The 11,377-nt window shown below is 40.2% G+C and overlaps 1 protein-coding gene across 2 annotated transcripts in view; it reads right to left on the reverse strand.

Annotated features, from left to right (window-relative positions):
* STON1 (stonin 1) overlaps nucleotides 1–9,545 on the reverse strand; it is a 56,039-nt gene extending 46,494 nt beyond the window's left edge. The window contains exon 1 of one of the 2 annotated variants that reach the window (XM_086326983.1): nucleotides 9,500–9,545. The gene's annotated coding sequence lies outside the window, so the exon portion shown is untranslated. Of the gene's footprint in view, nucleotides 1–8,202 lie in introns of both variants that reach the window. The other variant, XM_086326985.1, reaches the window with a different exon arrangement.
* Between the last annotated feature and the right edge of the window lie 1,832 nt (nucleotides 9,546–11,377).

The following is an 11,377-nucleotide window of genomic DNA, read 5'->3' on the forward strand; positions in this document are numbered from 1 at the left end:
GAGGGACATGAATAAAGACATTTTCAAAACAATACCAAAGCTACCCACAAGATTGGCATATTACAACTCTAGACTTCAGCAGCAGCAGCAGACCTTCAGTGAAAAAATTATCAGTATGAAGAAAATGAATACAGGAGAAAGGAATGGTATGCAAGAGGCAATGTTGAGATAAGAAACTGGTAAAGTCAGGAGGGAGGGGGAGGGAGACTCAAGAGGGAGGGTATATGTGTATAATTATGGTTAGTTCACCTTGTTGTACAGTAGAAGCCAACACAACATTGTAAAGCATTATCCTCCAATTTAAAACAATAAAATAAAATCACACCAATGAAAAAAAGAAATGGGTAAAGTTAAATAAATTTTCACTATAAAAAAGGAAAAAAAGTAGGAATAACAATGATGACCAATTTCAGGAATGGGGAGAGGACCATAAATGATGTGGGATTAAACCAGTAGACCACAATAACCAGAAGATGGGAAGAGAGGCCGGTCAGATTTAAAGGCATCTAAGGCCACTGTACTGATGAGAGGAAATACAGAAATCAACTTTAGACTTTGTTAAATGGACACAATGTTAAAAATTTAAGAAATACAAGTAGAATTTTGTCTTTCAAAACAGTTGACAGAAGTAGAAATATACAAAACTTGACCAATCCAAAGAAAACTATGAAAAGAAGTATAAAAGAAGCAACCAAAAAATGCTAAATGGGAAAAACAAAAACTTAAGATGGCAGAACGAGGCCAAATGTATATTGATTAAAAAGAATGTAAAAGTTTACGTTCTATTATTAAAAAGATTTCCAGGCTATCATAAAAAAAAAATGAAGCAACACATAAAAACTATTTCTAAGATTAACAGTTAAGGCAAAATTATAGACAGAAGTTAATATAAAAGGACATATAAGACATAAAAAAATAATAACCAAGAGAAAGTAGGTACACCAACATTAATATCAGACAAAATAGAATTTCTGCCAAAAGCATCAATAAACATAACAAAGAACTGTACATAACATAATAAGTTCACCCTGAAGAAATAACAATCATCAATTTGCATAAACATTAATGGATTACAAGGAAAAACTGACAAATCCACAGAGTGGAAGATTTTAACATTCCTTTCTCTGAGACTGAAGAGAACTCAGAAAACAGGCAAAAAAAAACCCAGGAAGAACATGCGAAATTTGAAAAATACACTTAATAAATACACTTGATGCAGAATGCTGCATCCACCAAGCAGGGAATATATTTTTCTTTTAAACCATACATGATATATTTGGAAAAACTGTTCATGTAACTGGACACAAAGGATGGCTACTATACAAACCATGCTGTCTTTTCATGATGCAACTAGATTAGAAGTCAACAATAATTTAAACAAAGTTAAAAAAAAGGTTTTTTTTAAGTTGAAAATGGAAAATTAAATCCATACGTTCAAAAGAAAATTTAAAATGTACAAAAAATTTAGAGCCAAGTGATATTGAATGTACACATACCAAAACCTGCATGATGTGGCTAAAGCAATATATAGAGCTAACTTTATAGCTTTAAAATACATGTTTGTTTGTTTTTTTTGCCATGCCAGTGGCTTGCGGGATCTCAGTTCTCTGCCCAGGGATTGAACTTGGCAGTCAGTCCAAGTTCAAGTCCTAACCACTTGAAAGCGCCACTAGCCTACCAGGGAAATCCATAAAATGGATGCATTGAAAACAAAAAATAAAAGAGCTAGGAGTCAACTGAAGTAGCTAGAAATGGAAAGAAGAAATAATACAAATAAGAGGAAATAAAAAGACATTAAAAATGAAAAGTATAGATAAGGAAGAAGCTGGTTATATCAAAAGATTAATTAAACATCTATATTAGCTTTTGAGATGGCACAAATAAACAGTATTAAGAACTAAGAAGGAAATATATGTTAAAACAGTCAACATTTAGAAAACAATAAAAGAAAATTACAAATAAATTTATGCTAGTAAATTTGAGAACACATGAAATGGATCATCTAAACAAATTATCAAAACTGAATCAAAAAGAAATAGATCAAACTTATCAAAATCATTTATGAAACTGAATTGTCAAAAACTTGACACACATACCCTGGCTAAGCAGTTATTTTACAATGAATTTTACCAAACTTTTAAGAAACAAGCCATCTTTACCTCTCACAAACTGCTTAAGAAAAATATATATGAAAAAGTTTCCCAACTTATTTCATGGAGCTAATATAAACTTGATACCAAACAATGTAAGAACAATGTTTTTTAAAAAAGAAAATTACAGACAATTGTTTCACTTAATAAACAATTGCAAAAATCTAAATAGGATACTAGCAAATGATATTCCATAGAATAAAAGAATATATCTGTATGTGTGTGTGTGTGTGTATCTCTCTCTCTCTCTCTCTCTCTCAAAGTCATGGCATCATCGACTCAATGGACATGAATTTGAGCAGACTCCAGGAGCTAGAAAAGGACAGAGAAACCTGGTGTGCTGCATGCAGTTCATGGGGTCACAGAGAGTCATATATAACTGAGAGACTGAACAAAAAATCTCAAAGTAATTAAATATATTCATACTATCACATTATAATATGAAGAAAGAAAATTATATTACCTCATATAATTTACACAAAACATTAAGGCATTACATAAAATCAACACTCAGTCATGATAAAGTGTGTAAGTTGTTAAAAAAGTATCTATTGAAACCTTAAGCAAACTTCATGATTAATGGAGAAACATTAAGAGCACTCATTAAGGACAGTAAGAAGACAAGGGTGCTCACTTTCACTGTTACTATTAAATGCTGTCCTGGAGGGTCTACCCAATCCAGCAAGACAATAAAAAGATATGGTCAAAAGAAAAAAAACAAATCATTATTATTCTGTCATTGTCTACCTAGAAAATTCAAGAATACCTGCATAAGAAACAATCAGAGACTTCAACTGGGATGATCAATACAAGATCAAAATTCAAAAATCAGGAATGTTTCTATGGGACAGGAAATAACCAATTTTAAAGTATAATTCAAAAAAGATATCATTTATAATACACACTAAACCGATCAGAAATAGGAAATAGATAAAACAAAATCTGTGTAAAAACATTTACACATTTACAGAGGAAGTCACCTGAATAAAAGAAGAAGATGAATATTATAAAGGTATCCGTTCTCTTGAATAAAAATTAAATGAAATCAATAAAAATCCCAACATGATTTTCTGTGTTCAATGAGACAAACTAATATTTATATGAACTATTATAGTCCAAGAAAGCCAAGAAATACTGAAAAAATACAAAAGTAACTGTTCAGTTCAGTTCAGTAAGTAGCTCAGTCGTGTCCGACTCTTTATGACCCCATGAATCGCAGCACGCCAGGCCTCCCTGTCCATCACCAAATCCCGGAGTTCACTCAGACTCACGTACATCGAGTCGCTGGTGCCATCCAGCCATCTCATCTTCTGTCATCCCCTTCTCCTCCTGCCCCCAGTCCCTCCCAGCATCAGAGTCTTTTCCAATGAGTCAACTCTTCGCATGAGGCGGCCAAAGTACTGGGGTTTCAGCTTCAGCATCATTCCCTCCAAAGAAATCCCAGGGCTGATCTCCTTCAGAATGGACTGGTTGGATCTCCTTGCAGTCCAAGGGACTCTCAAGAGTCTTCTCCAACACCACACAGTTCAAAAGCATCAATTCTTTGGCACTCAGCTTTCTTCACAGTCCAACTCTCACATCCATACATGACTACTGGAAAAACCATAGCCTTGACTAGACAGATCTTTGTTGGCAAAGTATTGTCTCTGCTTTTGAATATGTTATCTAGGTTGGTCATAACTTTCCTTTCAAGCAGTAAGCGTCTTTTAATTTCATGGCTGCAGTCACCATCTGCAGTGATTTTGGAGCCCAAAAAAATAAAGTCTGACACTGTTTCCACTGTTTCCCCATCTATTTCCCATGAAGTGATGGGACCAGATGCCCTAATCTTTGTTTTCTGAATGTTGAGCTTTAAGCCAACTTTTTCATTCTCCACTTTCACTTTCATCAAGAGGCTTTTGAGTTCCTCTTCACTTTCTGCCATAAGGGTGGTGTCATCTGCATATCTGAGGTGATTGATATTTCTCCCGGTAATCTTGATTCCAGCTTGTGCTTCTTCCAGCCCAGCATTTCTCATGATGTACTCTGCATAGAAGTTAAATAAGCAGGGTGACAATATACAGCCTTGACGTACTCCTTTTCCTATTTGGAACCAGTCTGCTGTTCCATGTCCAGTTTTAACTGTTGCTTCCTGACCTGCATATAGGTTTCTCAAGAGGCAGGTTAGCTGGTCTGGTATTCCCATCTCTTTCAGAATTTTCCACAGTTGATTGTGATCTACACAGTCAAAGGCTTTGGCATAGTCAATGAAGCAGAAATAGATGTTTTTCTGGAACTCTCTTGCTTTTTCGATGATCCAGCAGATGTTGGCAATTTGATCTCTGGTTCCTCTGCCTTTTCTAAACCCAGCTTGAACATCTGGAAGTTCACGGTTCACATATTGCTGAAGCCTGACTTGGAGAATTTTGAGCATTACTTTACTAGTGTGTGAGACGAGTTCAATTGTGCAGTAGTGTGAGCATTCTTTGGCATTGCCTTTCTTTGGGATTGGAATGAAAACTGACCTTTTCTAGTCCTGTGGCCACTGCTGAGTTTTCCAAATTTGCTGGCATATTGACTGCAGCACTTTCACAGCATCATCTTTCAGGATTTGAAAGCGCTCCACTGGAATTCCATCACCTCCACTAGCTTTGTTCGTAGTGATGCTTTCTAAAGCCCACTTGACTTCACATTCCAGGATGTCTGGCTCTAGGTGAGTGATCACACCATCATGATTATCTTGGTCATGAAGATCTTTTTGTACAGTTCTTCTGTGTATTCTTGCCACCTCTTCTTAATATCTTCTGCTTCTGTTAGGTCCATACCATTTCTGTCCTTTATCGAGCCCGTCTTTGCATGAAATGTTCCCTTGGTATCTCTAATTTTCTTGAAGAGATCTCTAGTCTTTCCCATTCTGTTGTTTTCCTCTATTAATAGCTAACAATTATTGTGTGCTTCCATATATGGCAGGCACGATTCTAACATTCTGCATACATTATCCTTAAAGTGAATACTATTATCTATTTTATAGACAAGGGAGACTGAGAGAAATTAGGAAACGTGCCCAAGGTTACTTGGTATTCTTAGGAGTAGCAATAGACAAGACAATGGTGTCATATATTCCAAATTCTGAAAGAAAATAATTGTGAGTCAAGAATTCCACACTCAGTCAAACTTTCATTTGTAAGAGCAAAATAAAGATACTTTAAGGAATGTAAATATTTTTAAGTTTATTAAAGACTTTCCATGAAAGAACATCTTAATTTTCATTGACATGAACTCAGAAGGAAGGAGTGGGTTACCAGAAATACAGAACAAAACAATATAAAGTAGATGAGAAAAGTGGAACTAAGTATCCATAGGTAACAGAAGGTATACAATAATGTTACTAGTTATTCAAAGTGCAGGCCATGAAGTCTGATGCCTATGCTACAACGAAGGCCACTAAGTGGGCTCTGTGCTTCTTTCTGGCCAAATCAGAAATTGAAAACATCAATGAAAGGGTTCACAGCATCCACAAGACAAAACAGACAAGTTGTTCACAAGAACTATTCCTAGCACTGAGACCACAAGGACATTTCTCCAGTGCTCAAATGGATACAAGATCTGGGACTTGTCCATCTTGGTCCAAGTATGATAATTTGGGAAAGAGTTCCTTGACTCTTACAATATTTTTTCAACAAGAAAATGATATAGAAGCCATCAGCCTGTCAGAAATCTCTTCCTGGAAAAATAAAGGAGTGAAAGCCTCCTACATAAGGTGTGCTATTTGAACAACTAGGTATTTTAGAAAAGCCCATCTTCAGGTACATTCCAGGAAGAGGATAGTAAGGTGACCTCTGGGAGCCTGGCTGCCTGTGAGGGACCATGATGATTCAGGATGTGGGCTTCTTTCCCAGAGCTATCCCCCAGAATATTTCCATCTCCACTAAACCGGTTCATCTGCCAGTGCAAGGGAGCATTACCAGGCTTCCAAAAAATAGTTCTTTATTGTGTTTTCACAGTAATAAACATCAAGAAGCAATCCCAACATTCCATATAACACAAAGATAAATGGAAATCTGGCATCTGTCTCTGGGCCTTCCTACCCATCTTGCTCCCCTGACAATGCCAAGAAAAATGAATGCCAATCATTAATTTGTCAATTTTTAAAAATCCTGCCTTCTACCAGGCAGCATAGACATAATTTGCTGATTTTTAAAAATCCTGCCTTCTATCAGGACTGCTCTAGAATTCCATGGGGTTCCTGGATTCCCAGGCTGTTCAGAAAGCCTCAGAGGAATTCTGGACTATTTATCATAGATACATCTGGCTTCCAAGGGAAAATGAGCGACCCCAGGCTAAGTCAGGAGCAACTCCCAAAGACTTCCAAGACAAGCTATAGTGGGAAGTAGATAGGAGACAGGGGTATTTTCCAATTAATCAAAATATCAGTTCTTACTAAACCACAAATTATTTTGCCTTCCTTTTCTATTTTTTTCTTATAATTAAGATAACAATAATAATAAAACAGTGACAGAGATTAAGACTTTGGTCACTGACCTGATTTCAAGATTTGATTCTAGCACATAGTGGCTATGCAATCTTGGCAAGTTTCCCCCCAGATTCTAGTTTCTGAGTCTTATATCATGAGAATAACAGTACTTACCTCAAAGCATTAATATGAAATACCATATGCATGCGCTTCATACTCAATAAATGTTAGCTATTACTATTGCAAAACAGTGGAGAAACACAGGCAAGCACAAAGAAAATCAAAAGTATCTGTAATCCCACCATCCATTTCCATGCATACCATTCCAGTATTTTGGGGGTGTATTTTCAGAGTGAGATACAAAGCTTTCATAACTTGAAATAAAATTTCTTTCAAAATTTAACAAAATACCCTGAGCATGTTAATATAATTTGGTATCCTTGTACACATGATTTTAAAACGTCACATCATATTCCTTTAGGTTATTTTTCTTAAATAAGAAGTAAAAATAACCCCTTCCCTTCTTCCTCCTCTGCAATTTCCACACTCCATCTATCTCCAACTCATCTGGTCAGTCAGATGACAAGTGGCTGCTTTCTATAGGCTAACTGGGGATGTAGCCTTCATCTTGCCATCCAGACCACCTGCTCCTTCAGTTTGGGACATGCTGCCAGCCTTCATTATATCCCCATCATTCAGAGCAGCCTATCTGGGGCTGCACAACAAACAGTCGTAAACAATGGCAAACCACTCAGTTCAACAAGATTTCGTGAGTTGGTACAAAAGTTGAAGAAGGCAGAAAGGTGATTTCTCTCCAAACACTATCAGGTTGACTTCTGGGGCATTAAATACACTATTAAAAATTCTCAGGAAGAGGAAGAAACTGAAGATTATTATCTAAGTGCATTGTTTTTAAGTACCAGGGTCAAACAAGTTCAAAACTTTCAAGGGTTTTCTTTTTGAATGGAAGTCACAATGCTTCCTTACCAATGACATTTTGAAACCACAGTAAAACCTTACTAATTCATACTAATGGGGAACTACCGCACTCAATCAGCACAGAAAAATGAATTACACCCTTTTCAAAACCAGTTTCTTCCTAATGAAATTCATTTTTTAAATCTTTCTGAATAGCTCAATACTAACCTGTTTTGATAGGTTGTTCTGAATCTGATCTAATACATTTGTTACAATCACATTTATTATCTGTACAGAAACAGGAATGGCTGAAGTTCTTGAGAAGTGCCTTCTCTCTAAAAACAATAAAAGTTCAACAGTCCCTACAGTCCTGTTTGTACAGTTCATTCCTTAGGAAAGCTTTTTCTTCTTGGTCTTGTGGTAGCAAACCCCAGCTCAGGCTGTTTCCCTCTCAGCCCCACGGCTCCAGTTCCAAGTGGGCAGAAGTTAGTAATATCAACCCAGATCAATCCCTTAAACAAAATCTGAAAACCTCCGAATTCCAGGCTTGACCAGACCCATCTTAGAATTAACAAGTTCCCTTCTAAGCACCCAGAGAACTAAGCCTGTCATGGAAACACTGATTCAACCCTAATGAGAACAGACATAAAAACCACACAAATGAACTAAACATTCCTCTACCCGATCAGAGTCAAGTTGAAGCCAACAGCCTGAGGATTAAAAGAGGCGAGGTTGTTTTTCCTCTTTGAGGTCCTGCTCATTTTCACCTCTTCCACTGCCTTGTTTCCACAACTCCTGTTTATGAGAAGTTGGGAGAGGGACGCAGGGGAGGGAAGAAAAATGCAGGGTGAGTAGCCAGGCTGGGGAATGCCAACAGACAGTGTGGTTTTTGTCAGGCAAATTAAAACTTCTAGCCCGGGGACGCTGTAAGAGTTTGTTTGGGGTAGTCCGAAAATAAGCGCCAGTGAACTCTCATCTCCCACTAAAACAGTCTAAGTACAGAATAAAGCCTTTACTTTCCAAAGACCAGGTTCTGCACAATATTTTTAGCAAGTACTCTTTTTCTCTATTTTCTTGTTTTATTATTTCTCCCGTTTCTTTCAGAAGTAGAAAGGTTAATTAAATGAAGTTATTATTGGGAGAAAAGAACAGAGAGGTTAAAAAAAACAAAGGTGCCCAACAGAAACAGGAAAATTCCAAGAAGGAATATATTTTAATTTCCCTTTGGACATGCAACGCACAGTGTGCGGGGCCAGGGGACCCAAAATCAAACTCCAGTTAGTTTTTACGCAGAAATTCTTTAAGCAAGAGTGAAGACCCCTGTGGCTGTGACTCCCTGGCCTGGGTAATCGCCTTCTGGGGCTGGAGGGGCCACTAGGCTGGCGCTACCAGCCTGTGGGCCAGGAGCCTCCCAGGGAAAGGTTAGGGGGCGGGGGGCGGCGGGGGAGAGAGTAGCTGCACCAGTAACAGGAGCCAGGAAAAAGAAAAGTGAGAGTTCTGGGGTTGGGGGGACGCTGAGCCCCTGGAGGGGTAAAGGACGGGGGCTGGTGACCGTGCGCTGAGAGGCTGCGACCGCACGGGTTTGTTTGGATGAACACCGTCCCTCCCTCCTCCCCCCGCCCCCCCACGCCCCCAGAAAGGAGTCGAGATTCTTTTCTTTGCTGCTTAAGTTTTCTTTCTCTTGAGAGCCGAACCTAGGTGTCGGCAGCCGCCTCAGAGCTGAGGTGCGGAGGGGAAGCCGGGTGGGGCCCAGTCAGTGCCGGTCCTGCGCTCTGGGGACAGCGAGAGCCGCGGCAGAGAGGAGAGGCACCCAGCGGGGCGCCGGACCAGCGCGGGAGATGCCCGCGTCCCGCGGCGCCGACTGCGCCCCCACTCCCAGCTCCCCGTCCTCAAACTTTCCGGGTAAACCGGGGCTAACCCGCCAGGGAGAGGGGGCTCCCCGTGCCTCCCTGTCGGTCCCCTGGGGGAGGTCACTCACCCGCAGCGCGGCTGGGGTTCCGACTCTGGCAGCGGCCATCCACCTCGGAGGGAGGAGCAGGAGGAGGAGGGAGTAGACAGAGGAGAAGGGCGAAGGGGGCGGCGGGGGCGGGGAGGGAGGCCCCCGAGCGGCCGGAGCGGAGGGGCGGGGGCGTGGCCACTCCGCCGACGCTCTCCCGCCCCGCCCCCTGCTCCGCCCCGCCCCCTGCTCCGCCCCGCTTCTCTCCTCACTCCTTTCCCGCCCTGGATCCCCCTAAGTTTTTCTCCATTCTCTTCCCCCAACCCGTCCCCGTATCTTTCTTCCAAGTCTCCAGCTCCCCACAAGTCGGGGAGAAGATGCTCCCTCCATCAAACGTGGGACGGGGTGCGAGAAGGTGTGTGAGTTACCTTTAGAAGTCCCTGGAAGCAGAAGCATGGAGCCCTTGGCTGTCTGAAACTATCCCTCGCCCTCTAGGATCTTGTCCTACATCTAGGATCTAGGATCTTGACCTTTGGGGTCGTGGGATGATTGGGGCTGGACATGAGGGGGTGGGGAGGGCGGCGGTGGGAGACAGGTGAGGTGACTTGGGGGTCATGCCTTCCACGTTGCTTCCTTGCGCTTTGGGGTTTTGTTTTCTCTTGTGATTAGAACTGAAGATTTTTTTGCCTTCTTAAAAAATTTAAGTATAACTGATTTATGATGTTATTTTAGTTTCAGGTATACGGCATAGTGATTCAGTATTTTTACAGATTATATCCCATTAAAAGTTATTAGAAAATAATTTCTGTAATTTCCTGTGGAATACAGTATAACCTTGTTGCTTATCTATTTTTTACACAGTAGTTTGTCTCTTAATCCCACACCTTTAATTTACCCCTCCCTTCCCCCTTCCTTTCTGGTAATCACTAATTTGTTTTCATGAGTCTGTTTCTGATTTGCTATCTACATTCCTTTGCATTATTCTATAGATTCAACATGTAAGTGATATCATATAGTATTTGTCATTTTCTGACATTTCACTGCGTAAAATATTCCCTAGGTCCATCCATATTGCTGCAAATGGCAGATTTTCATTCTTATGTGTATACACTCACACATATATGTTGTTGTTGCTTTTCAGTCACTAAGTTGTGTCTGACACTGCAGCCCCATGAACTGCAGCATGCCAGGCTTCCCTGACCTTCACTATCTGCCAGAGTTTGCTCAGATTCATGTCCAATGATTCAGTGATGCCATACTCCCCTGTTGCTCCCTTCTCCTGACTTCAATCTTTCCCAGCATCAGGGGCTTTACCAGTGAGTCAGTTCTTTGCATCAGGTGGCCAAAGTATAGGCCTTCTGATGAATATTCAGTGTTGATTTCCTTTAGGATTGACTGGTTTGTTCTCCCTGCAGTCCAAGGGATTCTCAAGAGTTTTCTCCAGCACTACAATTCAAAAGCATCAATTCTTCGGCATTCAGCCTTCTTTATGAGCCAACTCTCACATCTGTACATGACTACTGGAAAAACCATAACTTTGACTATACGGACCTTTGTCGGCAAAGTGATGTCTCCGCTTTTCAGTACACTGTCTAGGTTTGTCATAGTCTTCTTTCAAGGAGCAAGCATCTTTTAATTTTGTGGATACAGTCACTGTCCACAGTGATTTTGGAACCTAAGAAAATAAAATATGCCACTGTTTCCATTTTTTCCCCATCTATCTGGCATGAAGTGAGGGGATGATGCCATCATCTTAGTTTTTGAATGTTAAGTTTGAAGCCAGCTTTTTCATTCTCCTTTCACCCTCATCAAGAGACTCTTTAGTTCCTCTTCACTTTCTGCCATTAAGAGTGGTATCATCTGCATATCTGAGGTTGTTGATATTTCTCCCTGCAATCTTGATTTCAGCTTGAGATGCAT

Source organism: Bos grunniens, chromosome 11 (assembly GCF_055505025.1).
Source record: "Bos grunniens cultivar Pamir isolate PY7600 chromosome 11, Bosgru_T2T1.0, whole genome shotgun sequence".
NCBI classification, from domain to species: Eukaryota; Metazoa; Chordata; class Mammalia; order Artiodactyla; family Bovidae; genus Bos; species Bos grunniens.